General features: G+C 40.3%; 1 long non-coding RNA gene across 1 annotated transcript; it reads left to right on the top strand.

Annotated features, from left to right (window-relative positions):
* Nucleotides 1-117: 117 nt before the first annotated feature.
* LOC117530275 lies at nucleotides 118-24,570 on the top strand. The gene is made up of 3 exons (XR_004566283.1): nucleotides 118-130; nucleotides 13,645-13,651; nucleotides 24,366-24,570. It is a non-coding gene; the product is annotated as an uncharacterized LOC117530275 (long non-coding RNA).
* Nucleotides 24,571-25,745: the final 1,175 nt, after the last annotated feature.

Here is a 25,745-nt window from a genome sequence, read left to right as displayed (position 1 = left end):
TGCTTTGGTCCTGCAGTGCTGACAAAGCTTTCCGTTCTTCTCTTGTGATGCTGGAAGGAGGAGGCAGTGTTCAGCAATGCTGTGACTCTTAGCCGGAGGTCCCCAGCTTCTGACTCTGACAGACTGTTATGTTTAATGGCTGACTCTACTGCAGTGATGTAATCTACTGTCTGTATATGTTTAGGGGTCACTGAGAAATTTAGTCCTTTTGCGAGCACATCCTTTTCTATCTGTGTAAGAACCCTGTTTTAGAGATTCTTTACCCAATTTTCCCTGTTCTCATGAATTTGTCTGGGTGTGTCTTTACTACCAGAGCAAGAAATTTAGCTGAGGAAGCTTCTGCCATTAGAAGTGAAATGTCCTCGCATCAAGCAACCCAGTCCAGTCGAAGATTCAAGCCACCTGGACAACTGAGAGCCTTCACAAACAGTATAGGGGTGTCAAAAGCTGAATCACAAGGACAAGGTGAGATTTTCACACTTCGAAGTGAATGCCCCCAGCATGGTGGTATTGTGACTTGGGAATTCAAACTTTTCATATTGAAAGGGGAAAAGTGTAAAAAAGTCTGGAATCTCCCACATTTTAAATTGTCTTTCTGTACATTAGTTTTTTTTTCTTTCAAATAAGTTTATTGAACATTTGCTACATACAGTGTGTCAACAAAAAACAAACATTTTAGATTAATTTAACTAATCAACAATTCAGCACAGAATCAGTCCAGAAACAGTAGAGAGTTTCATTTTTGCCATTGGGCTTCAGGACACAAAAAAGTCAGATAGGACCCTGAGTGGAAATGTTGTGCGCAGTGACATTTCCCAACAGCACCGCTATACTAAAAATTTCTCGGGAGTAGAGGTGGGCGGATAGATCCTGATATCGATAATATCGATACCAATGCTGGCATTGATACTGAACGATCCTCATGTAAAAAGATCGATACTCAAGCTTTTTTTCTCTCCCGCACGCACTGACTGTTGCGCATGCAGATTCATCAAAGTCTACTCTCTGTCTGTAAGAGCAGCGCTGCGCTGTGTCACACAACACGGAGCAGCGCACCCTCCCCCCTCTGGTCTTTTGTTGTTGCGCCGTCACGTGGCTCAGCGGCGCCAGCCAACAGCCATGCAGGTTGGCTCAGCCTGGCCCGCCCACTCAGCGCTCTCCTCGAGTCAACATGTGACACTGTGAACATGATACTGTTAAATAAAAACCTCTAATCTTTTGTTCTCAACAGGGGGACAGGGCCCACAGTGTAGCTGTGGGCCCTTAACGTATTCTTTCTTTATTTATACTTTCTTTATTTAATTTTCACTTATTGTTTTATTTTGTTTAAAGCTAGAAGCGCACTGAGGGGAGGAAATTCCTTATTCTTTTTATTATTTTCTTGTATTGTTCGACTTGAAAAAAAAAAAGTTTGAAACTGTTTACAATATTGTTGTGGTGTGTTAGTTCTCTCTATTGTGATTTGTCAGCTCTCTAACCTCAGAAGATTGTTTTAATTTGCTTTAAGTTCTTTTTTGTACACTCTTTATTTAAGAAACAATGTAGAGAAGTGCACTGAAGGGAAGAAAGGCCTTATTTTTTGTATTATTTTATTGTATTGTTCGACTTGAAAAACAGAATAAGTTTGAAACTGTTTCCAGTTTGTTGTGGTGTGTTAATTTTGTTGTATTGTGGCTTGTCAGCCCTCTACCTCAGGAGATTTTGTTTTAAGTTGTGTTGAGTGATATTTTTTAAACAAAAATGTTGATTGTGATAAAGTATTTTGTTGTCACATACAATGTTTGGTGAAATTTTATCCTAGGTCTTTTGGATCCTTTGGATCTATAAAGCTTAAATATGAAAAAGTATCGTATCAATATCGGCGATACTGGGCCTGTATTTACTTGGTATCGCCCACCTCTACTGGGGAGAACCCTGTGTTGGATTGTCTTGGACAGATATCCCAGCGTGTGTTGTGTCCTCCAACCACAAATGAGCACGCAGCCTGCTGAATGTGACGTGTAGCCAATCAGAAAGCAAGGTGACGGACGTACGGAACGGAAAATAAAGTCAAAACAGCTGTTCTGACTTACCAGAAAGTCCGGTGGTCGCGCTGTCTCCACTCCTTTAAAGAACGCCTTTTCTTTTTCTATCGTTTTTTCCCCTCTGTTTTAAATAGTCCACAAACTATCGCCGTCTGTTTACTCTAAAGTCACGTTTAATATTGAGATATTTTGCAAGATTTCCTGTCTGACCCACTGATCTGTATATATTACTAGACAGCTCATCGGCCCACACACTCTGTACAATCTGCTGAAACAAACTGGCGGCCATCTTGTCGCTCCCAACTTATACAGACCGCACATAGACAGCTTATTAGAACATCAACAATTTCAAGTAATAACTGAGCTGATTCTCTCATTTACTTTTTGTTCTTCGGATAATGTAACATTGATCCCTCCTAATTTATGCATGCCATGATTAGCTATTTGATTTATTTTCTTTCTTTCTTTTATTACTTTGACACTTTCTTCCCTTTTATTCTCACTTACTCATATCTCACTGGGACAAATACTCAATTCTAAAAATGATTCTTTAATAAAAGTTTATACAAGTTTTGTGGAATCATCAGCAATCTTACATACACACACATATATATATATATATACAGTGAGGAAAATAAGTATTTGAACACCCTGCAGTTTTGCAAGTTCTCCCACTTAGAAATCATGGAGGGATCTAAAATTTTCATCTTAGGTCCATGTCCACGGTGAGAGACATAATCTAAAAAAATCCGGAAATCACAATGTATGATTTTTTAATAATTAATTTGTATGTTACTGCTGCCAATAAATATTTGAACACCTACCAACCAGCAAGAATTCTGGCTCACACAGACCTGTTAATTTTTCTTTAAGAAGCCCTCTTATTCTGCAATCTTTACCTGTATTAATTGCACCTGTTTGAACTTGTTACCTGTATAAAAGACACCTGTTCACACACTCACTCAATCACACGCCAACCTGTCCACCATAGCCGAGACCAAAGAGCTGTCTAAGGACAACAGGCAAGCAGCTTGGTAGAAGACAACAACTGTTATGATTATTTATTAGAAAGTGGAAGAAACACAAGATGACTGTCAATCTCCCTCGGTCTGGGATTCCATGCAAGATCTCACTTTGTGGGGTAAGGATGATTCTGAGAAAGCTCAGAACTACACAGGAGGACCTGGTCAATGACCTGAAGAGAGCTGGGACCACAGTCACAAAGATTACATTAGTAACACATGACGCTGTCATGGTTTAAAATCCTGCAGGGCAACAAGGTCCCCCTGCTCAAGCCAGCACATGTCCAGGCCCGTTTGAAGTTGACCAGTGACCATCTGGATGATCCAGAGGAGGCATGGGAGAAGGTCATGTGGTCAGATGAGACCAGAATAGAGCTTTTTGGAATCAACTCCACTTACCATGTTTAGAGGATGAAAACAATCCCAAGAAAACCATCCCAACCATGAAGCATGGGGGTGGAAACATCATACTCTGGGAGTGCTCTTCTGCAAAGGGGACAGGACAACTGCACCGTATTGAAGGGAGGATGGATGGGGTCATGTATTGTGAGATTTTGGCAAACAACCTCCTTCTCTCAGTAAGAGCATTGAAGATGGGTCATGGCTGGGTCTTCCAGCATGACAATGACCCCAAACACACAGCCAGGGCAACTAAGGAGGGGCTCCGTAAGAAGCATTTCAAGGTCCTGGAGTGGCCTGGCCAGTCTCCAGACCTGAACTCAATAGAAAATCTTTGGAGGGAGCTGAAACTCCAAACCTGAAAGATTCGGAGAAGATCTGTATGGAGGAGTGGACCAAAATCCCTGCTGCAGTGTGTGAAAACCTGGTGAAAAACTACAGGAAATGTTTGACCTCTGTAATTGCAAACAAAGGCTACTGTTCCAAATATTAACATTGATTTTCACAGGTGTTCAAATACTTATTTGCAGCAGTAACATAAAATAATTATAAAAAAAAAAAAAAAAAATATCATACATTGTGATTTCCGGATTTTATTTTTTAGATTATGTCTCTCACAGTGGACATGCACCTAAGATGAAAATTTCAGACCCCTCCATGATTTCTAAGAGGGAGAACTTGCAAAATTGCAGGGTGTTCAAATACTTATTTTCCTCACTGTATTCTTTTTTTCTGTATTGTTTTGTATTGGGAAAAAAAGGTGAATGTGATGTGAGGTTTTGATGACAGAGGGTGCAGTTTATAGTTGTACATGAAGGTTTTTTTTTTTTTTTTACAAAATTACAAAGAATAAAGTTGCGTGTGCCTCATTGAAGAACAATAGAAAAGAGCATTCAGGAGTGGGACATGGGAGTGGAAATATAGCGGCCGGTTTGCTTCCAAAATATTGGCCAGTGAGCAATGTAGATATATAGAGATCAGTGGTCTGACCTGGGAATGTTCGTGTGTTGACTTCACCGTGTGGTTGAACACCAAACACTGTACAACCAACCCTGTTAGATCTATGATTTTTTTTTATCTCCACATGCGTGGTCTCTCAGGTTTTGGAAACCTACAGATAATTTTAAAATCCTGCCATGTGAACCAGGCATTACCCTTGGACACCACCCCTGCAGCCTCTTTCCCACTTAAGTCTGTATTTTTTTCCGGGTCTTCCCGAATGTCCGAGGGTTCTGCATGCGCCAAATTCTCGCAGACGGACATCTGGGAACTTCCTAGCCAGAAGCGAGCCGCCATCTTAGTTTGGGTGAATTGCGCGACTTCGGTAACATTGAAAGCAGCACGAAAATGCCCAAAAGTTGTTGTATTCCAGGTTGTACAGCCAACCAAGAGTTATCTCGAACAGCAGTTCTATATTATACATCTGAGAAATGCAGGTGTGAGAAATGGCTTGTTGCAATCAACAGGGCCGCTGTAAACACCAATGGGAGTATCAACAAAAAGAAACGATGGAGTCCAAAGTCTGGTCCTGCTGTCTGTGTTCTGCCCATTTCATCTCGTAAGTACTTTTTGTGTTAATTTTATGAACTGATGTTGTCGTCAGGATTCGTTCACACTTTTCAACAGTTTGAAAATTCTGATAAAGCGCCAGCTACAGAAACAAAGCTGGATGACGGTTAAATGATGTCAACGTAAGTCCAGATTCCTTGTTTTGTTTTGGCTTCAGTGTCCATCGTTAGTGCCGTGTGACCAGGGCTTAACTGATAAAGAAACCGACAGTTTTATTTTTGTAAAAAACTATATGGATTTGAATCACGTGTGATTACATCAGCCAAGCTTGAACCCTCGTGCGCATGCGTGAGTTTTTTCACGCCTGTCGGTGACGTCATTCGCCTGTGAGCACGCCTTGTGGAAGGAGTGGTGCCGCCCCCTCGTCAGATTTTCATTGTCTGAGAAGTTGCTGAGAGACTGGCGCTGTGCTTGATCAAACTTTTTTCAGAAACTCTGAGGCACATCCGATTGGACACCATTTGAGAAATTCAGCTGGTTTTCTGTGAAATTTTTAACGGCTGATGAAAGATTTTGGATTGTTTCTATCACTGTAAGGACTTCCCATGGAGCGGGACATCGCGCAGCGCTCCGAGGCGACGTCGTCATCCTGTTTCAAGCTGAAAACCTCCAAATTTAAGCCTCTGTAGACCCAGGACGTCATGAGAGAACAGAGAACTTTCAGAAGAGGTCGGAATCAGCATTTTATCCGGATATTCCACTGTTAAAGGAGATTTTTTAATGAATGACATGCGGATGGACTGGCGCGTCGGCTCGCAGCCGGCGCAGCGTGCCCGCCACAGGAAAAACACCTCCGTGTTGATAACCATTTGTAAAATCCAGGCGGCTTTTGGTGGCTTTCAGTTGAGTGAGTATCTGAGAAATTGTTTAACAGCAGGGCATGTTCCAACTTGTCCTTAATGCTTCCAACGGAGGTGTTTTTCCTGTGGCGGGCGCGCCGTGACGGCTGTGCCAATCCGTGCATGTCATTCATTAAAAATCTCCTTTAACAGTGGAATGTCCGGATAAACTGCTGATTCCGACCTCTTCTGAAAGTTCTCTGTTCTCTCACGACGTCCTGGGTCAACAGAGGCTTAAATTTGGAGGTTTTCAGCTTGAAACAGGATGACGACGTCGCCTCGGAGTGCTGCGCGACATCCCGCTCCGTGGGAAGTCCTTACAGCGATAGAAACAATCCAAAATCTCTCATCAGCTGTTAAAATTTTCACCGAAAACCACTGAATTTCTCGAATGGTGTTCACTCGGATGTGCCTCACAGTTTTTGAAAAAATTCTGATCAAGCACAGCAACAGTCTCTCAGCAACTTCTCAGACAAAGGAATTCCGATGAGGGGTTGGACCACTCCTTCCACAAGGCGTGCTCACAAGTGAATGACGTCACCGACAGGCGTGAAAAGGGTTCAAGCTTGGCTGATGTAATCACACGTGATTCAAATCCATATGGTTTTTTTAAAAAAATAATAAGGTCAGATACTTTTCTAACAGACCTCATATATATATGTATATATATACACAAAATACAAACATGGGAATGTTGTTAAAGGCAAACATACTGGTAGACCAAGGAAGACATCAAAGCGTCAAGACAGAAAACTTAAAGCAATATGTCTCAAAAATCGAAAATGCACAACAAAACAATGAGGAACGAATGGGAGGAAACTGGAGTCAATGTCTGTGACCGAACTGTAAGAAACCGCCTAAAGGAAATGGATTTACATACAGAAAAGCTAAACGAAAGCCATCATTACACCTAAACAGAAAAAAACAAGGTTACAAGGGCTAAGGAAAAGCAATCGTGGACTGTGGATGACTGGATGAAAGTCATATTCAGTGATGAATCTCGAATCTGCATTGGGCAAGGTGATGATGCTGGAACTTTTGTTTGGTACAGTTCCAATGAGATTTATAAAGATGACTGCCTGAAGAGAACATGTAAATTTCCATAGTCATTGATGATATGGGGCTGCATGTCAGGTAAAGGCACTGGGGAGTCTGTCACATCATCAATAAATGCACAAGTTTACGTTGATATTTTGGACACTTTTCTTATCCCATCAATTGAAAGGATGTTTGTGGAGGATGAAATCATTTTCAAGATGATAATGCATCTTGCCATAGAGCAAAAACTGTGAAAACATTCCTTGCAAAAAGACACATAGGGTCAATGTCATGGCCTGCAAATAGTCCGTATCTTAATCCAATTGAAAATCTTTGGTGGAACTTGAAGAAAATGGTCCATGACAAGGATCCAACCTGCAAAGCTGATGGCAACAGCAATCAGAGAAAGTTGGAGCCAGATTGATGAAGAGTACTGTTTGTCACTCATTAAGTCCATGCCTCAGAGACTGCAAGCTGTTATAAAAGCCAGAGGTGGTGCAACAAAATACTAGTGATGTGTTGGAGCGTTCTTTTGTTTTTCATGATTCCATCATTTTTTCCTCAGAATTGAGTGATTCCATATTTTTTTCCCTCTGCTTGGTCTAAAAAAGTAACAGTTACTGACTGCCACAATTTTTTTCCTGATTTCTTATAGTGTTTCTTAAAGCCAGAAAGTTGCCATTTGAAATGACTTTAGTTTTGTTTCATGTCTGTGATCTGCTTTTTTTCTACAAAATTAAACAACTGAATGAACATTCTCCGAGGCTGGTGATTCCATAATTTTTGCCAGGGGTTGTAATCTATAGGGTATTTTCGGATTCCTGCCAACTCCAGCTTCTTTCTGCAAATTCTCTTTGTCCGGATACATCATCAAAAAAACAAACTTGGAAGTAGAGAAACAACGAACTCTGCGGACGTGCTCACGTTTCCCCCAAACAAAGGTGGCGCCTAGAAATTGCATCACGTGTGACGCCACGCCAACTGCGAGGATGAGAACAGTCTGTCGGGGCACGCGTCTCTGTGAACGCGTTTCCTTTTGTCCCTTTGAAAAATATTTATTTCGATTAAAGGACTGCTTTCTTTCAACCGTGTTTTGCTGTCGAATTTACAGCCACAAGCCACTGCAGTAAACACATTAGAAACAGTCCACACGTTTAGAAAACAGAAATAAAATTAACTTTGACCTGTTTAGCTGCTATGCTATGCTAAGCAGCTCCAAACTAGCCCCGCTGCTAACGTCCTGCTAAACTAGTTTGTTAATGAGTCCTAAGTATCCATTAGCATCACTTGGCTCATGCACAAATAAAGTGTGTTACCTGCTGAAATGCTCCGCTCGACGGACTCCGACAACTATACCTTTTTCGAATCTTTATGTTCAGACAAATGATGTGGTGACGTTGTCAATATGATTGGAGCATTTTTTAATTTTGACCCCTGTCTAATTTCTCAATTGACCCCGACCTGGCTGCCTATTGAAAATTCAAGTAGCCAGTCCATTTTTTTTTTTTTGGTTTTTACAAAATAAATGTCTGAGTATTTTTGCTGAATTTAACACTTGCATCACCATTTGAAGGACTGTTTTCTGCTACACTAGATCTACAGGAACTCTGTAAAACATTTTTGGCAGTGAGAACCAAAATGTACTGCAGATAGTCCATGAGAAATCACAAAATGAAATACAAATGTCTCATTTTCAATCTTGTAAAGTTTAAAAATTACACAAAATATTAGATTTTCTTGAAAAATGTATTCAGAAATAATAAAACAAAGCCATTTCATCTTAGTCTCGTTTGTTGTTCAAATTGTGATGAAGGTTTGGGTGGGCTCCAGAAGCTTTCAGATCCAGTGTCAGCTCTTTGCTGCCCACTTGTGTCCTACTTTAATTTGTGAGAATGCAACATATTTCTGTTGGCACTGAACTCTGGGTCTCTGGAACTCTGTCTTTCTGTGAAACACTGTTTCTGTGCTTGTCATGTGGTTGTAGCTCATTTGTTCTAGTCTTCATCTCACAGACACTGTTCCAGGTTCTGAAGGTTCCTTCCAGGACCTGTAGGTCGAGAGCTGCTGATGCTGCTTCCTCAGACCTTTGACCGTTATAACCTCTTGTCATTCAGATATGAGCTAATGTGCTGGACTGGACCTCACAACAACTGTGCAGCCCAACAAGAGTCTGAAATAAGTGCATCAAAAAATTAAGTTTTAAATATGTTCACATTTCAAAGAATGTAGTTATTTGATTAATTTTTACCCGCAACAATTAATCAGAATGTTTTTTTTAAATCACTTTCTCTGCACGACCAGCGGATTATCCGTAGTGTCCGTGGATATCGGTGAATCTCTCATAGGTTTGTCAGTAATATGCACCAAATACAGAGTTACACTCACCACACTAGTTCAGTTGCAGACTCCCTCAAACTTTATTCTTTGAGTTATCCACATTAAAAGTGGAAAATGTGATTAAAAAAAAACCTTTTCGTAGAAGAGATTTGGAGGATTAAAAATAGCATCCAGCCTTTTACCTCTTTGTTCTCTTCTTTTAAATGACTCATTTCTTCTTCCTGGTCTGTGATCATTCCTTCATCAGCAGGTGTTAGCTGTAGTTTCAACATGTCCCTCAGCTGCTTACTTCAGACACGTTTGTAGAAAAACTTTAAACACACAAAAGAAAGAGAGAGTCAAGACCAAGTGAAGATAAAGATAAAAAAAACAGGCCGATTTAATCATCTGCTGCTGCTCTGCTGCCAGGATGACCAATCACAAGTGTGAGACAACACCGAAATGTCCTGTGCTGGGACAGACGTCCTAAAGCAGGAGATACCAACCCTCATCCCAGATATCACTGACGTGCACGTTTTCCTTGCGTACCTGCTGCACAACGATGAGAGAGAGAGAGAGAGAGAGAGATGATTTAATGTCCATAAGATGTTTGTTTAAGTAAACTAAGATGGTGATGAAATAAAATTAATGTTCTGAACATCCACAGCCTTGATAAGGAAGAGAAAGACAATGAGACATCGTCCCCATTTTGTGGCAAGTATGGGACAATTTAATTTACAACTACAGGACAAACCTTCCGCAACGCTAGTTTCTAATTCCACAAATTTTTATCTCTGAAAAACTTTTCAAGGTCAAAGTCCCATGGCTTTTCAAAAGCTAAATTAAATGTGATCAAATGTCAGGGGCATGTATTAGTCCATGCAGTTGAACCAAAGGTTTTTAGGAGTGATGTCAGGGTCTGTTTTTCACCTTTTTCGGTTTTCACAGAACATTGGTTGTCTCTGCTATGCACAATTGTCATCCCTTTTTGGACTTGGTTTCCCACTGATAACTGGAAGACAAACAGACATAAAATTGGAACTTCCATCCATTTTGATGGGTAGGTAAATCATAACAGAATAATGTGACTGAGGCACTTTGAATGAGATAAATGCAAAATGTTCACTAAATGGGCTTTTCAATATTAAATTCAAACGTCCACAAAATTCACAATCCAAATCAGATCTGGATCAAATGTTGTCAGGCGATAGCCAGTGCCAGTCTGCACCTCACTTTCAAATATGAAAGTGACACATTGATTAAGATATAATGTAAAAATACATTAAACGGAGTTTACAATGTTAAATTTAAATGGCCATAAATCAGATCTGGATCAAACGTTGTCAGTCGATAACAGATACCATCCTACACAGATTTTTTTCAATATGAAATGACACATTTGATTAGATATAATGTAAAATCCATTAAATGGAGTTTGCAATGTTAAATTTAAATGGCCACAAAATCAGATCTGGATCAAACTTTGTCAGTCGATAACGGATACCATCCTACACAGATTCTTTCAAATATGAAAAGAAATGTTATCTTTTTTGGTATAGCTATGAATTTTGGAAAATGTGTTCAGTGTTAAAGACAGGGATTTAGTCCAATGTTCCAAGATTTTCCTGACTCTGACCGATGACCTTGAAAACTGAATCAGTTCTTGCCTATCAGGATATGAATCTTAAGTAAAAATTATTCATAATGATCTATTAAAAATTGTGAGCTCCAGGCTCTTCACAAACAAACAAACGGGCAAAAACATAACATGAGCTTCAGATTTTATGAATTGTGTGCACAGTTCCAATTCTGGTGTATAAAGGAAAAACTGTAATCGATAGTATTGATTACTGATCGGATTCATCAGTCCATCACCAAGCTGAACTGTCCTTCATTTATCATCATAAAGTACAGTTTGTCTTATTTTTTGTTGATATTTGGTGTTCAGTCTATAATAAGAAACTCCAACACAAACTAACAGCTATCATTTGGATGTGGTGGAGTTGGTCTGAATAAAGTTTAGTGGACAAACCTGCTCTGGATCAGCGAACTTCAGGCTTGAAAACAGCATCCAGCACGTTGACTAGTTGCTTCTCTTCTTTAAATCCACTCGTTTCTTCTTGCTGCTCTGCGATCTGTTTGTTTCTACCAACTCAAATATCTCGGCTTCATTAGCAGCAGTTAGCCGCTGTTTCAACACCTTCTCAGCTCTTCCACCTTTTCGCGCTAACTTCGCCTTTTCTTCTTCTTCCGGTTTACTGTGGACCTTTGTGCTTCTGGAGCTCTTCAAAAAACATATTCGAGGATCACAGAGTGAAGTTTGATCTGTTCACAGAAGAGTTTCCAACGTCTCCAGCTAACTAGCTTTAGCCTCGGACCACAACAGGAAACAGTTCTCGTTGCATTACCGCCACCTACTGGACTGGAGTATTGACAAGAGATTCACCAGGACACCAGGAAACTTAAGTAATATATATATAATATATAATATATATATATCTATATATATATTCTATATATATTCTCTCCATCAAACCTGTATTTAAAGATGTTGAACTGTTGTGTTCTTCAATGTGCTCTTCACTCTGTTCTCATTGTCAGAGTGCAGCAGATAATCAATAAATGACTGTGACTTTGCTCCTGTGAGCAGTTTTCCTGTCAGTCAAACAAACTGAAGGCTGTGTGTGAGTTTGTTCCTCATGATGTTAAGACACGTATTCCAGTGCTTTTATGATGCAAATCAACAGGTTATGGACCCAGGAAGGAGACTGGAAGCGTGAATCGATTATGTTTCGATGGAGATGAGAAAAACTATGAGTTACGGGAAACTGCATCTGCTCAGTCTAAAGAGGAACAAACTGCAAGAGCCAGATGAAGGTGACGAGGATGCAGTGAGACACTGAAAGAAATGAGAGGTGTTTGTTGAACTGATTCAAGTGTTGGATGATAAAAGTCTGTCACTTGTGATGAGAGACACAGCGGACACAGCAGGAAGGTGCTTCAGATTCTCAGAGACCATGATGCTGGTAAAGTGAAGCCACGTGTGATCAGCCTGGATACAGAGCTGACATCCCTTCAAAAAGCTGTTCATGAGAGCATCACAGATGATATTATTCATGCCAGACTGTTATCACCACACTGAGGAAGGAAGAAGAGACTTTGGTTGATGGTTTATTTAAGAGTTTTGACTCAAGTTTCAAACTGCAAAAGCACATATTGGAGCTGCTGATGGACAGAGGACCAACAGGGTTTTGTTGGGGGGGGGGGGGGCAGCCAAAGTTCACTTGACTGACAGCAAACTTTTACGTCCCATCATTCCACCAAGACATCTTCTCCATGAAGGCAACGACCGTCATCTTCAAGGAGGGACAGAAGGAGCTCGTCCATAAGGACGATCTGACCTTTGACATTCATGTCTGATCAACTGAACTATTTAAACACTGTTCAGCCTCCAGATGAAAGTGATGTTGATTAATGTCATGGATGATACCATCTTCAAACACGGCACCAAATATTAGGTCACTGTGACTATATGAGGACGTGTTAAAGCTGTAAAGTGTCACAGAGGAGATGAAAATTAAAGGTCAAACACAGAGTTTACATCTCCAGAGTTTCAGTCACTGATTTGTCTAAACACCATTCAGCACGAGGCCTCAGCTCCTTACTGTCCCCATCAGAATGGGACAGGGAAGAAGTCTGGCCTTTTAAGGATGAGAACATTTGGGTCGGTGTCGTGTCCACAAACAGAACAAGAAAACTGGACTCACAAAAAGGGGTTTTGTGTGTTCTGACAAAAACAGCTCTTCATATCTTCATATCTTTATATCTTGTCTTTTATCCAGACACAGGAAGAGAACTCAAAACAGGTTGGTGAAGTTCATCACCAAATTTGCAGTTGAGTGTCAGATGGTCTCATGGTTAAGGCGTTGGGCTTAAGACTAGAAGATCCTCAGTTCAAATCCCAGTCTGACTGGAAAATTACAAAGGGCCCTTGGGCAAGGTCTTTATTGCTTTATTGCTCCCAGTGTGTAGGGAATGTGAGGCATTATTGTAAAGTGCTTTAAGTGTCTGATGCAGATGGAAAAGCACTTTATAAATGCAGTCAATTTACCATTACATTCTGTGGTCCTGTCCAGCTGTCCTAGAGTAACTGTCTGTCCTCCGGAATCTCATTTGTGCTCTTGAGACTGTGCTGAGAGACACAGCAAACCTTCTGGCAAAGACACATATTGATGTATGTGTTGGGTCCAGGTACCGCCCCATGGTCCCAGTGATGACACTGACCCAAACCAAATGCTCCTGGAAAAATCACTCAGAAAATGAGGGGAAAATGTCGGTGGCCTCCACCTGTAAAACCATTCCTCTTTTAATTAATAAGGAAATGGTTGTTTTGCCATTGATTTATCATCATCAAGGAAAATTATATATGTACAGGAGAAATAATGTTTTAGTTCACTTTTGTGTCCACCTGAGGGCAGTGAATCATGATTTCCTTTGAATTCAAGAAGTTTATTTTTGTGGCTCGTAATATATATTGTAAAATATATTTATTTTACATATTTTGAAATCTGTTCTGACTGAAATTCATGACTCTGTAGTACAGCATTATATCCACTTGAGGGCAGTAAAAATTCATTTTAGTTTACAGTTTTTGTCGGTTGCTTACGCACATTTTGCAAATTTGGCTCAGTGTGTCAAACCTCTACACACAAGATAAGACACAACAGTTGTTGTAAAACTCCTCACAGCTCTGTGAAAATGAAACCCGACAGTCCAAACCTAACAATCTCTTCTAAAAATGTCATTCGAGCAACAAAATGATACAAACATGCACCATTTGGAAACACTTTCAAATCAACAGCAACACACTGATGTGTTTTACACAAAACACTGAAGTCAATATATTTTATTTACTTTTTTCCAAGAGCTGAATGTTACAGGATTTAGAAAAAGGTGTAATTTCCCTGTTTTTGTGTTTTGTTTTTACAAAGAAATTTAATTTCATACAAATACCTAAAGAAACAGAGAACTGTACAGTTTAAATTCAAAACACAATCAGAACAATGACAACAAGTGTTTCCAGTCCTGTAGTTTCTATCCATGGTACAGTAACATCAGAATGATGTTGTACTTGACAGTACGACCCACAAAGTGACGGAGATAAACGACTTTGGCACGACACCTGTCACAAAGAAGAATGATAAACTAACAGAAATCAGAGCGCACACCTGCTCATTTTACAGTCTGGATGCAGGTGACCACCTCATTCCTGCGTCGTCGAGGCCGCATGAAGCAGCTCGGTGTCAAATGCGCTTTAAGCACAGAAAGCAGGGCTGTAACAAAATGTTGCTGGTGTCATGTCTGCCCTTTGTCTTGGCTGGTGATAAGAAAAGGTTCCATCAGTTCATAGTCAAAGCAGTTGTGGGGGGATGTTTGGTGAGGCATTTGTTACATTGTTGTGGAACAGATGTTAATGCTCGTAGGTGTGGTTGTAACTGGAGGCTACATGCATTCCCATTAGGATGATAATCAGAGTTTACAATCGGTCTGCCGTACAGTATTGTGCGACCAGTGAAATGTCACACAGTCTCTGAAGAGAGGACTGTTCATAACAACATGACTGAGATTATATTTCCTGTTACACTGTTCTGGAAAAAGCAAAAGCCTGCAATTGAATCTTTAGTTCTGTATTGTTGTTCAGACAGTGAGTACAAATCAGGAGATTCTGCCCCCATTTAGCCATGTTGCAATATTACAGCATTTCTGTAAAACTTACAAAAACATAATATGAAACACTTCATTTTCAGCCTTAAAGGCCTCCAACAACATCTGAATGGTTGGAATTTTTTTGTGTGTTGTGTTTTTCTATAGTTGGGTTCTTCTACAAGTATATTTGCCACACCTTCAAGTGATCACCAAAAACACCTTAAATTCCTTGCATAGTGCTGGTATTAATGGAAAAGAAATCTTTGAAAAAAAATATTTTGTTGAACATTTTAAGCATTTTAAACTTGACATAATTCTCACAATTACAATTAAAATGACCTGTTTTGGTTAAAATTACAGATTACATGAAAAAATGTAATGATTAGAATCAGTTATGATTACAGATTGTGATTACCCCGTCTGCCCATATCATCAGACTGATGATTAAAACTGATCAAGAACATTTCCAGACTATTGTGCAAACTCTTTTCTTCATCTGCAGGGGTGGTGTGAAGAAAGGGGCAATAAATACCATGTATTTGATGAAAATTATTATTAGCAGGTATCTAAAGATATTTATATTACATTTTGGAGGTACAAAGTGAAGCAGACCATGTTGGAAATAATTATAGATTACAATGTAGTAATATATATATAATATACGAAGTCTGTTAGAAAGTCAATCAATCAATCAATCAATTTTTTTTTATATAGCGCCAAATCACAACAAACAGTTGCCCCAAGGCGCTTTATATGTAAGGCAAGGCCATACAATAATGATGTAAAACCCCAACGGTCAAAACGACCCCCTGTGAGCAAGCACTTGGCTACAGTGGGAAGGAAAACTCCTTTTAACAGGAAGAAACCTCCAGCAGAACCAGGCTCAGGGAGGGGCAGTCTTCTGCTGGGACTGGTTGGGGCTGAGGGAGAGAACCAGGAAAAAGACATGCTGTGGAGGGGAGCAGAGATCGATCACTAATGATTAATGCAGAGTGTGCATACAGAGCAAAAGAGAAAGAACAGTGCATCATGGAACCCCCCAGCAGTCTACGTCTATAGCAGCATAACTAAGGGATGGTTCAGGGTCACCTGATCCAGCCCTAACTATAAGCTTTAGCAAAAAGGAAAGTTTTAAGCCTAATCTTAAAAGTAGAGAGGGTGTCGTCTCCCTGATCTGAATTGGGAGCTGGTTCCACAGGAGAGGAGCCTGAAAGCTGAAGGCTCTGCCTCCCATTCTACTCTTACAAACCCTAGGAACTACAAGTAAGCCTGCAGTCTGAGAGCGAAGCGCTCTGTTGGGTGATATGGTACTACGAGGTCCCTAAGATAAGATGGGACCTGATTATTCAAAACCTTATAGTAAGAAGAAGAATTTAAATTCTATTCTAGAATTAACAGGAAGCCAATGAAGAGAGGCCAATGGGTGAGATATGCTCCTCCTTCTAGTCCCCGTCAGCACTCTAGCTGCAGCATTTTGAATTAACTGAAGGCTTTTTAGGGAACTTTTAGGACAACCTGATAATAATGAATTACAATAGTCCAGCCTAGAGGAAATAAATGCATGAATTAGTTTTTCAGCATCACTCTGAGACAAGACCTTTCTGATTTAGAGATATTGCGTAAATGCAAAAAAGCAGTCCTACATTTGTTTAATATGCGCTTTGAATGACATATCCTGATCAAAATGACTCCAAGATTTCTCACAGTATTACTAGAGGTCAGGGTAATGCCATCCAGAGTAAGGATCTGGTTAGACACCATGTTTCTAAGATTTGTGGGCCAAGTACAATAACTTCAGTTTTATCTGAGTTTAAAAGCAGGAAATTAGAGGTCATCCATGTCTTTATGTCTGTAAGACAATCCTGCAGTTTAGCTAATTGGTGTGTCGTCTGGCTTCATGGATAGATAAAGCTGGGTATCATCTGCGTAACAATGAAAATTTAAGCAATACCGTCTAATAATACTGCCTAAGGAAAGCATATATAAAGTGAATAAATTGGTCCTAGCACAGAACCTTGTGGAACTCCATAATTAACTTTAGTCCGTGAAGAAGATTCCCCATTTACATGAACAATTGTAATCTATTAGACAAATATGATTCAAACCACCGCAGCGCAGTGCCTTTAATACCTATGGCATGCTCTAATCTCTGTAATAAATTTTATGGTCAACAGTATCAAAGCAGCACTGAGGTCTAACAGAACAAGCACAGAGATGAGTCCACTGTCCGAGGCCATAAGAAATCATTTGTAACCTTCACTAGCTGTTTCTGTACTATGATGAATTCTAAAACCTGACTGAAACTCTTCAAATAGACCATTCCTCTGCAGATGATCAGTTAGCTGTTTTACAACTACCCTTTCAAGAATTTTTGAGAGAAAAGGAAGGTTGGAGATTGGCCTATAATTAGCTAAGATAGCTGGGTCAAGTGATGGCTTTTTAAGTAATGGTTTAATTACTGCCACCTTAAAAGCCTGTGGTACATAGCCAACTAACAAAGATAGATTGATCATATTTAAGATCGAAGCATTAATAATGGTAGGGCTTCCTTGAGCAGCCTGGTAGGAATGGGGTCTAATAAACATGTTGATGGTTTGGATGAAGTAACTAATGAAAATAACTCAGACAGAACAATTGGAGAGAAGAGTCTAACCAAATACCGGCATCACTGAAAGCAGCCAAAGATAACGATACGTCTTTGGGATGGTTATGAGTAATTTTTTCTCTAATAGTTAAAATTTGTTAGCAAAGAAAGTCATGAACTCATTACTAGTTAAAGTTAATGGATACTCAGCTCAATAGAGCTCTGACTCTTTGTCAGCCTGGCTACAGTGCTGAAAAGAAACCTGGGGTTGTTCTTATTTTCTTCAATTAGTGATGATAGAAAGTGTCCTAGCTTTACGGAGGGCTTTTTTATAGAGCAACAGACTCTTTTTCCAGGCTAAGTGAAGATCTTCTAAATTAGTGAGACGCCATTTCCTCTCCAACTTACGGTTATCTGCTTTAAGCTACGAGTTTGAGAGTTATACCATGGAGTCAGACACTTCTGATTTAAAGCTCTCTTTTTCAGAGGAGCTACAGCATCCAAAGCTGTCTTCAATGAGGATGTAAACTATTGACGAGATACTCTATCTCCCTTACAGAGTTTAGGTAGCTATTCTGCACTGTGTTGTTATGGCATTAGAGAACATAAAGAATGAATCATATCCTTAAACCTAGTTACAGCGCTTTCTGAAAGACTTCTAGTGTAATGAAACTTATTCCCTACTGCTGGGTAGTCCATCAGAGTAAATGTAAATGTTATTAAAAAATGATCAGACAGAAGGGAGTTTTCAGGGAATACTGTTAAGTCTTCTATTTCCATACCATAAGTCAGAACAAGATCTAAGATATGATTAAAGTGGTGGGTGGACTCATTTACTTTTTGAGCAAAGCCAATAGAGTCTAATAATAGATTAAATGCAGTGTTGAGGCTGTCATTCTCAGCATCTGTGTGGATGTTAAAATCGCCCACTATAATTATCTTATCTGAGCTAAGCACTAAGTCAGACAAAAGGTCTGAAAATTCACAGAGAAACTCACAGTAACGACCAGGTGGACGATAGATAATAACAAATAAAACTGGTTTTTGGGACTTCCAATTTGGATGGACAAGACTAAGAGACAAGCTTTCAAATGAATTAAAGCTCTGTCTGGGTTTTTGATTAATTAATAAGCTGGAATGGAAGATTGCTGCTAATCCACCGCCCCGGCCCGTGCTACGAGCATTCTGACAGTTAGTGTGACTCGGGGTGTTGACTCATTTAAACTACATATTCATCCTGCTGTAACCAGTTTCTGTTAGGCAGAATACATCAATATGTTGATCAATTATTATCTCATTTACCAACAGGGACTTAGAAGAGAGACCTAATGTTTAATAGACCACATTTAACTGTTTTAGTCTGTGGTGCAGTTGAAGGTGCTATATTATTTTTTCTTTTGAATTTTATGCTTAAATAGATTTTTGCTGGTTATTGGTAGTCTGGGAGCAGGCACCGTCTCTACGGGGATGGGGTAATGAGGGGATGGCAGGGGAGTGAAGCTGCAGAGAGGTGTGTAAGACTACAACTCTGCTTCCCTGGTCCCAACCCTGGATAGTCACGGTTTGGAGGATTTAAGAAAATTAGCCAGATTTCTAGAAATGAGAGCTGCTCCATCCAAGTGGGATGGATGCCGTCTCTCCTAACAAGACCAGGTTTTCCCCAGAAGCTTTGCCAATTATCTATGAAGCCCACCTCATTTTTTGGACACCACTCAGACAGCCAGCAATTCAAGGAGACATGCGGCTAAACATGTCACTCCCGGTCTGATTGGGGGGGGCCCAGAGAAAACTACAGAGTCCGACATTGTTTTGCAAAGTTCACACGATTTGTTAATTTTAGTGACCTCCGATTGGCGTAACCGGGTGTCATTACTGCCACGTGAATTACAATCTTACCAAATTTACGCTTAGCCTTAACCAGCAGTTTCAAATTTCCTTCAATGTCGCCTGCTCTGGCCCCCGGAAGACAATTGACTATGGTTGCTGGTGTCGCTAACTTCACATTTCTCAAAACAGAGTCGCCAATAACCAGAGTTTGATCCTCGGCGGGTGTGTCGTCGAGTGGGGAAAAACGGTTAGAAATGTGAACGGGTTGGCGGTGTACACGGGGCTTCTGTTTAGGGCTACGCTTCCTCCTCACAGTCACCCAGTCAGCCTGCTTTCCCGGCTGCTCGGGATCTGCCAGGGGGGAACTAACGGCGGCTAAGCTACCTTGGTCTGCACCGACTACAGGGGCCTGGCTAGCTGTAGAATTTTCCACGGTGCGGAGCCGAGTCTCCAATTCGCCCAGCCTGGCCTCCAAAGCTACGAATAAGCTACACTTATTACAAGTACCATTACTGCTAAAGGAGGCCGAGGAATAACTAAACATTTCACACCCAGAGCAGAAAAGTGCGGGAAGACAGGAGAAGCCGCCATGCTAAATCGCTAAGAGCTAGTAGCTACGCTAAGCTAGCGGATTCCTAAAACACGCAAAGTGAATAATGTGTAAATAATTTAGAGGTGATTCAGCAGAAGGAGTGCTTTAGTTAAGGCACGTAAAGATTACACTGGGAAACAAATCGTAATCTAGATAACTAGATCAATCTAACTGCGCAGATTAAACAGCTAACAGATACAGAAAACACCGCTGTGCTCCGGAACAGGAAGTGATACAATACCGCAGTGAGAGCCAACCACCAGTAGAGGCAAGCAAGCATATATGTGTGTGAAGTAATGGACCTTTTTATTTTTTGCAGTAACCTTATGGATTTGAATCATGTGTGATTGCATCAGCCAAGCTTGAACCTTCGTGCACATGCGTGAGTTTTTTCACGCCTGTCGGTTGCGTCATTCGCCTGTGAGCACGCCTTGTGGGAGGATGGTCCAGCCCCCTCGTCGGTTTTCATTGTCAGGAAACTGGCTGAGCGACTGCCGCTTTGCTTCATCAAAATTTTTTCAGAAAGTGTGAGAGACAGCCAGGTGGAAACCATTTGGAAAATTCAGATGGCTTTCGGTGAAGATCTAATGGGGATCACACAGATTAAGGACAATTACAACTGGATTAAAGACGGCCCACAGCGGCAGATGGCGCACCGCGCACCAAGTGGCGATCGACAGGCTCAAACGACCAGATCATTTCCAAAGTGAACGCTGTGTTGATCCGGGACATCATCTGACTACCAGAGAAATGGCAAGAGAGCTGGACATAGCACTTTTTCGGCACATTCCTCTGTTACAGGAATTTTTGTAATGGAAAGAGGAGCAGAGAATTTGCACGTCGGGACGGAGGTGAAGGGCACAGAACAAAAAAAATGCCTTGATGAAGCCTCACAGGACATGTTGTGGCATGTCCAGCTCGTCCACAATTTCTCAGATAGTCACACGACTGAAAAGCCACCAAAAGCCGTCTGAATTTTCCGAATGGTGCAAGAGCTGGGCATGTTAGGGCTTGTCCTGTGAGACCAACATGGAGGTGCTTTCATCCCGCACCATGAGCGGCTCCGTGGCAAAATTCTCCGAACTATTCCACTATTCAAGAAATTCAGCTGGTTTTCGGTGAAAAGTTTAACGGCTGATGAGAGGTTGTGGAGTTTCTTTCGCTTTAAGGACAGCTCACAAAGCGGATCGGCGCAGCGCGGTCGGAAGTGGTGTCCGTCTGGCTGTTTCGAGCTAAAAACATCCTACTTTAAGGCTCTGTTCACCCAGGACGTCGTCAGAGAACAGAGAAGTTTCAGAAGAAGTCGGCATGAGGAGTTTATGCGGACATTCCACTGTTAAAGGAGATTTTGTAATGAAAGAACGTGCGGGCAAATTCGCCGAGTCGGTTCCGTGACGACAACGCAAATCCATCTGTGCCGTGACAGGAAAAACACCTCTGTGTTGAAAACCATTTGTAAAATTCAGGCGGCTTTTGATGGCTTTCAACAAGTGAGTATCTGAGATATTGTTTAACAGCTGGGCATGTTCCAACTTGTCCGTTAAGGTTTCCAATGGAGGTGTTTTTCCTGTCTCGACCCCCCGCGGTCGGGTCCGGCCCGACATGCGAATCTGCCCGCATGTTCTTTCATTACAAAATCTCCTTAAAAATGAGGTGGGCTTCATAGATAATTGGCAAAGCTTCTGGGAAAACCTGGTCTTCTTAGAGAGACGGCATCCATCCCACTTTGGATGGAGCAGCTCTCATTTCTAGAAATCTGGCCAATTTTCTTAAATCCTCCAAACCGTGACTATCCAGGGTTGGGACCAGGAAGCAAGTTGTAGTCTTCTGCAGCTTCTCTCCCCCTGCCATCCCCTCATTACCCCATCCCCGTAGAGACGGTGCCTGCTCCCAGACCACCAATAACCAGCAAAAATCTATTTAAGCATAAAAATTCAAAAAGAAAAAATAATATAGCACCTTCAACTGCACCACAGACTAAAACAGTTAAATGTGGTCTATTAAACATTAGGTCTCTCTCTTCTAAGTCCCTGTTAGTAAATGATATAATAATTGATCAACATATTGATTTATTCTGCCTTACAGAAACCTGGTTACAGAAAGATGAATATGTTAGTTTAAATGAGTCAACACCCCCGAGTCACACTAACTGCCAGAATGCTCGTAGCACGGGCCGAGGTGGAGGATTAGCAGCAATCTTCCATTCCAGCTTATTAATTAATCAAAAACCCAGACAGAGCTTTAATTCATTTGAAAGCTTGACTCTTAGTCTTGTCCGTCCGGCTATGAGGGTTTTTTTTCTTCTCCTTTTCCCTCGTGTTTTGCTTCATATATGTTTTATGTACCGGGCCGGCCTATGTGTTGTGTGTTATGTGTGTTGTTTGTTATGGGTCGGTGTTGGTTTGCTCAGCCCTGCTGTTGACCAAGGCAGGGATGTACATCTGGAGCTGGTCCCCGGGCGCCTAATGGCGACCTCTGCTCCTACTGGCAAATAGGATGGTTAAATGCAGTAGCCACATTTCATTGTGCAGGAAAGTTCTTCTGTTCTGTGCATATGACAATAAAATTTCCTTGATTCCTTGACTTAATGCTTAGCTCAGATAAGATAATTATAGTGGGCGATTTTAACATCCACACAGATGCTGAGAATGACAGCCTCAACACTGCATTTAATCTATTATTAGACTCTATTGGCTTTGCTCAAAAAGTAAATGAGTCCACCCACCACTTTAATCATATCTTAGATCTTGTTCTGACTTATGGTATGGAAATAGAAGACTTAACAGTATTCCCTGAAAACTCCCTTCTGTCTGATCATTTTTCTATTTTCTATTTACATTTACTCTGATGGACTACCCAGCAGTAGGGAATAAGTTTCATTACACTAGACGTCTGTCAGAAAGCGCTGTAACTAGGTTTAAGTATATGATTCCTTCTTTATGTTCTCTAATGCCATATACCAACACAGTGCAGAGTAGCTACCTAAACTCTGTAAGTGAGATAGAGTATCTCGTCAATAGTTTTACATCCTCATTGAAGACACTTTGGATGCTGTAGCTCCTCTGAAAAAGAGAGCTTTAAATCAGAAGTGCCTGACTGCTGTGGTATAACTCACAACTCTAGCTTAAAGCAGATAACCCGTAAGTTGGAGAGGAATGCGTCTCACTAATTTAGAAAGATCTTCACTTAGCCTGGAAAAAGAGTCTGTTGCTCTATAAAAAAGCCCTCTGTAAAGCTAGGACAATCTTTCTACTCATCACTAATTGAAGAAAATAAGAACAACCCCAGGTTTCTTTCAGCACTGTAGCCAGGCTGACAAAGAGTCAGAGCTCTATTGAGCTGAGTATTCCATTAACTTTAACTAGTAATGACTTCATGACTTTCTTTGCTAACAAAATTTTAACTATTAGAGAAAAAATTACTCATAAACCATCCCAAAGACGTATCGTTATCTTTGGCTGCTTTCAGTGATGCCGGTATTTGGTTAGACTCTTTCTCTCCGATTGTTCTGTCTGAGTTATTTTCATTAGTTACTTCATCCAAACCATCAACATGTTTATTAGACCCCATTCCTACCAGGCTGCTCAAGGAAGCCCTACCATTATTTAATGCTTCGATCTTAAATATGATCAATCTATCTTTGTTAGTTGGCTATGTACCACAGGCTTTTAAGGTGGCAGTAATTAAAACCATTACTTAAAAAAGCCATACTTGACCCAGCTATCTTAGCTAATTATAGGCCAATCTCCAACCTTCCTTTCTCTCAAAAATTCTTGAAAGGGTAGTTGTAAAACAGCTAACTGATCATCTGCAGAGGATGGTCTATTTGAAGAGTTTCAGTCAGGTTTTAGAATTCATCATACAGAAACAGCATTAGTGAAGGTTACGAATGATCTTCTTATGGCCTCAGATGATACCCAGCTTTATCTATCCATGAAGCCAGAGGACACAACACCAATTAGCTAAACTGCAGGATTGTCTTACAGACATAAAGACATGGATGACCTCTAATTTCCTGCTTTTAAACTCAGATAAAACTGAAGTTATTGTACTTGGCCCCACAAATCTTAGAAACATGGTGTCTAACCAGATCCTTACTCTGGATGGCATTACCCTGACCTCTAGTAATACTGTGAGAAATCTTGGAGTCATTTTTGATCAGGATATGTCATTCAAAGCGCATATTAAACAAATATGTAGGACTGCTTTTTTGCATTTACGCAATATCTATTAATAAAATTGATTGATAACACCTTTTTGGAGAAATGCTGCCCTCGTGTGTCCGATAAAGGAATTTACAGTTATAAAGGCAGAAGAACAACAGTCTTCCAAACACTTCTGTAGATAGATTTTTGTACAATTTACATATTTTCCCTTTTACGTACACAAACAGAAAGGCTTCATGACAAAAAAAACAAAAACAGGTTCATTTTTATGCGTTTGGTTTAGTTTTATTCATAGTGAAAAATGTGTGATTTATCAGTATATAAGTCACACCGGAGTTTAAGTCCCAGAACCTCCCAACCAGTAAATTAATGCAATTTAACACTCCAGAAAATGTAGAACTGACAATGATCAGAGAAGCTGAACGTCAGTGTTGTAAATCTGGACACCTTGTTTTCTTCTGTCATGTTGATCTTCCAGCATTTCTGCTGCCAAATTGTCTTCATGACAGAATCAAAAATGTTGTTCCCCTTTAAGACACTCCTCGTTCCACCTCCGCCATCGACCTCTGACCTTACAGGTATACTAGCAGACATCATGAACCTAGTTAATAACCAGAGCTCACCCGGGTTTATTCTCCCAACTATTTCCCCGCACTATGCAGGCGAGGAAAATGATGACAAACCCCAAATAAAATTCTTTACCAACGGCTGTAAATTTTCTAAGAGTCATTTTAGTGTTTATACTACTGTGTAAATAGACTTTTGAATGAAACCTGAAGTAGCAGCTGAAATACTGACAGAAATTTGTTCGGATTGTTTTTGCTGTAGGTTGAGGTTCTTTTCCAAAAAAAATTAAATTTTCTTGAATGCAGTCTTATTTTTTCTATTAGAAAACATGAAATTCAGGAACATGCTCAATTTTAGGTGAATTTCATAGTTTTCATGACCAAGAGTTGATACTTTTCCCCAAATTCAAATGTCAAAATTCTGCATTTGCGTGATGAATCAAACAAAACCATCAGAATTAAAACTGATCAGAAACTGGAGAAAATAAGCAATTTGGGTGAATTTTATTATTTTTCAAACAACTAGTCAGTGATTATAGCAAAATTCAAAAATTTGTGAGGATGAATTGTGAAGAGAGCTTAGATTAGACAAAAGAAAAAGAATATCCACTGATAAGACACACAAAAACACATTATACAGCATACAAATCTATTCTAAGCCTCTAAGGAGAGACAGACAAAGCATAAAAAGAATACAAAACTTGAACATAAAGGTACATAAAAGGGTGGTGGGGGATCTCCCCAGAACCTTTTTAAAAGAGCAAGTCAAATTTAGTATATTCTAGTGAATGTTAATGGGTATGAAGCCCCTGAAACAAAGAAAAGTCACTTCAAACTGTCAAGTAAAAACACTGTATTGATTATGGGGGGTCTGAGGGATCTCCCCAAGAAATTTTTTTAAAAGAGTAAGTCACATTTTCTATATTCTGGTGAATTTTAATGGGTATGAAGCCCTCTGAAACAAAGTCACTTCAAACTATGAAGTAAAAACACATTATTGATTCTGGGGGTGCTGCCTCAGAACTTTTTCAAAAGAGCAAGTCAAATTTTGTATATTCTAGTGAATTTTAATGGGTATGAAGCCCCTGAAACAAAGA

The sequence above is a fragment of the Thalassophryne amazonica genome, chromosome 18 (assembly GCF_902500255.1).
Source record: "Thalassophryne amazonica chromosome 18, fThaAma1.1, whole genome shotgun sequence".
Classification (NCBI taxonomy): Eukaryota; Metazoa; Chordata; class Actinopteri; order Batrachoidiformes; family Batrachoididae; genus Thalassophryne; species Thalassophryne amazonica.
Note: the sequence above shows the minus strand (reverse complement) of the source record. Positions and strands in the feature narration are given on the sequence as shown.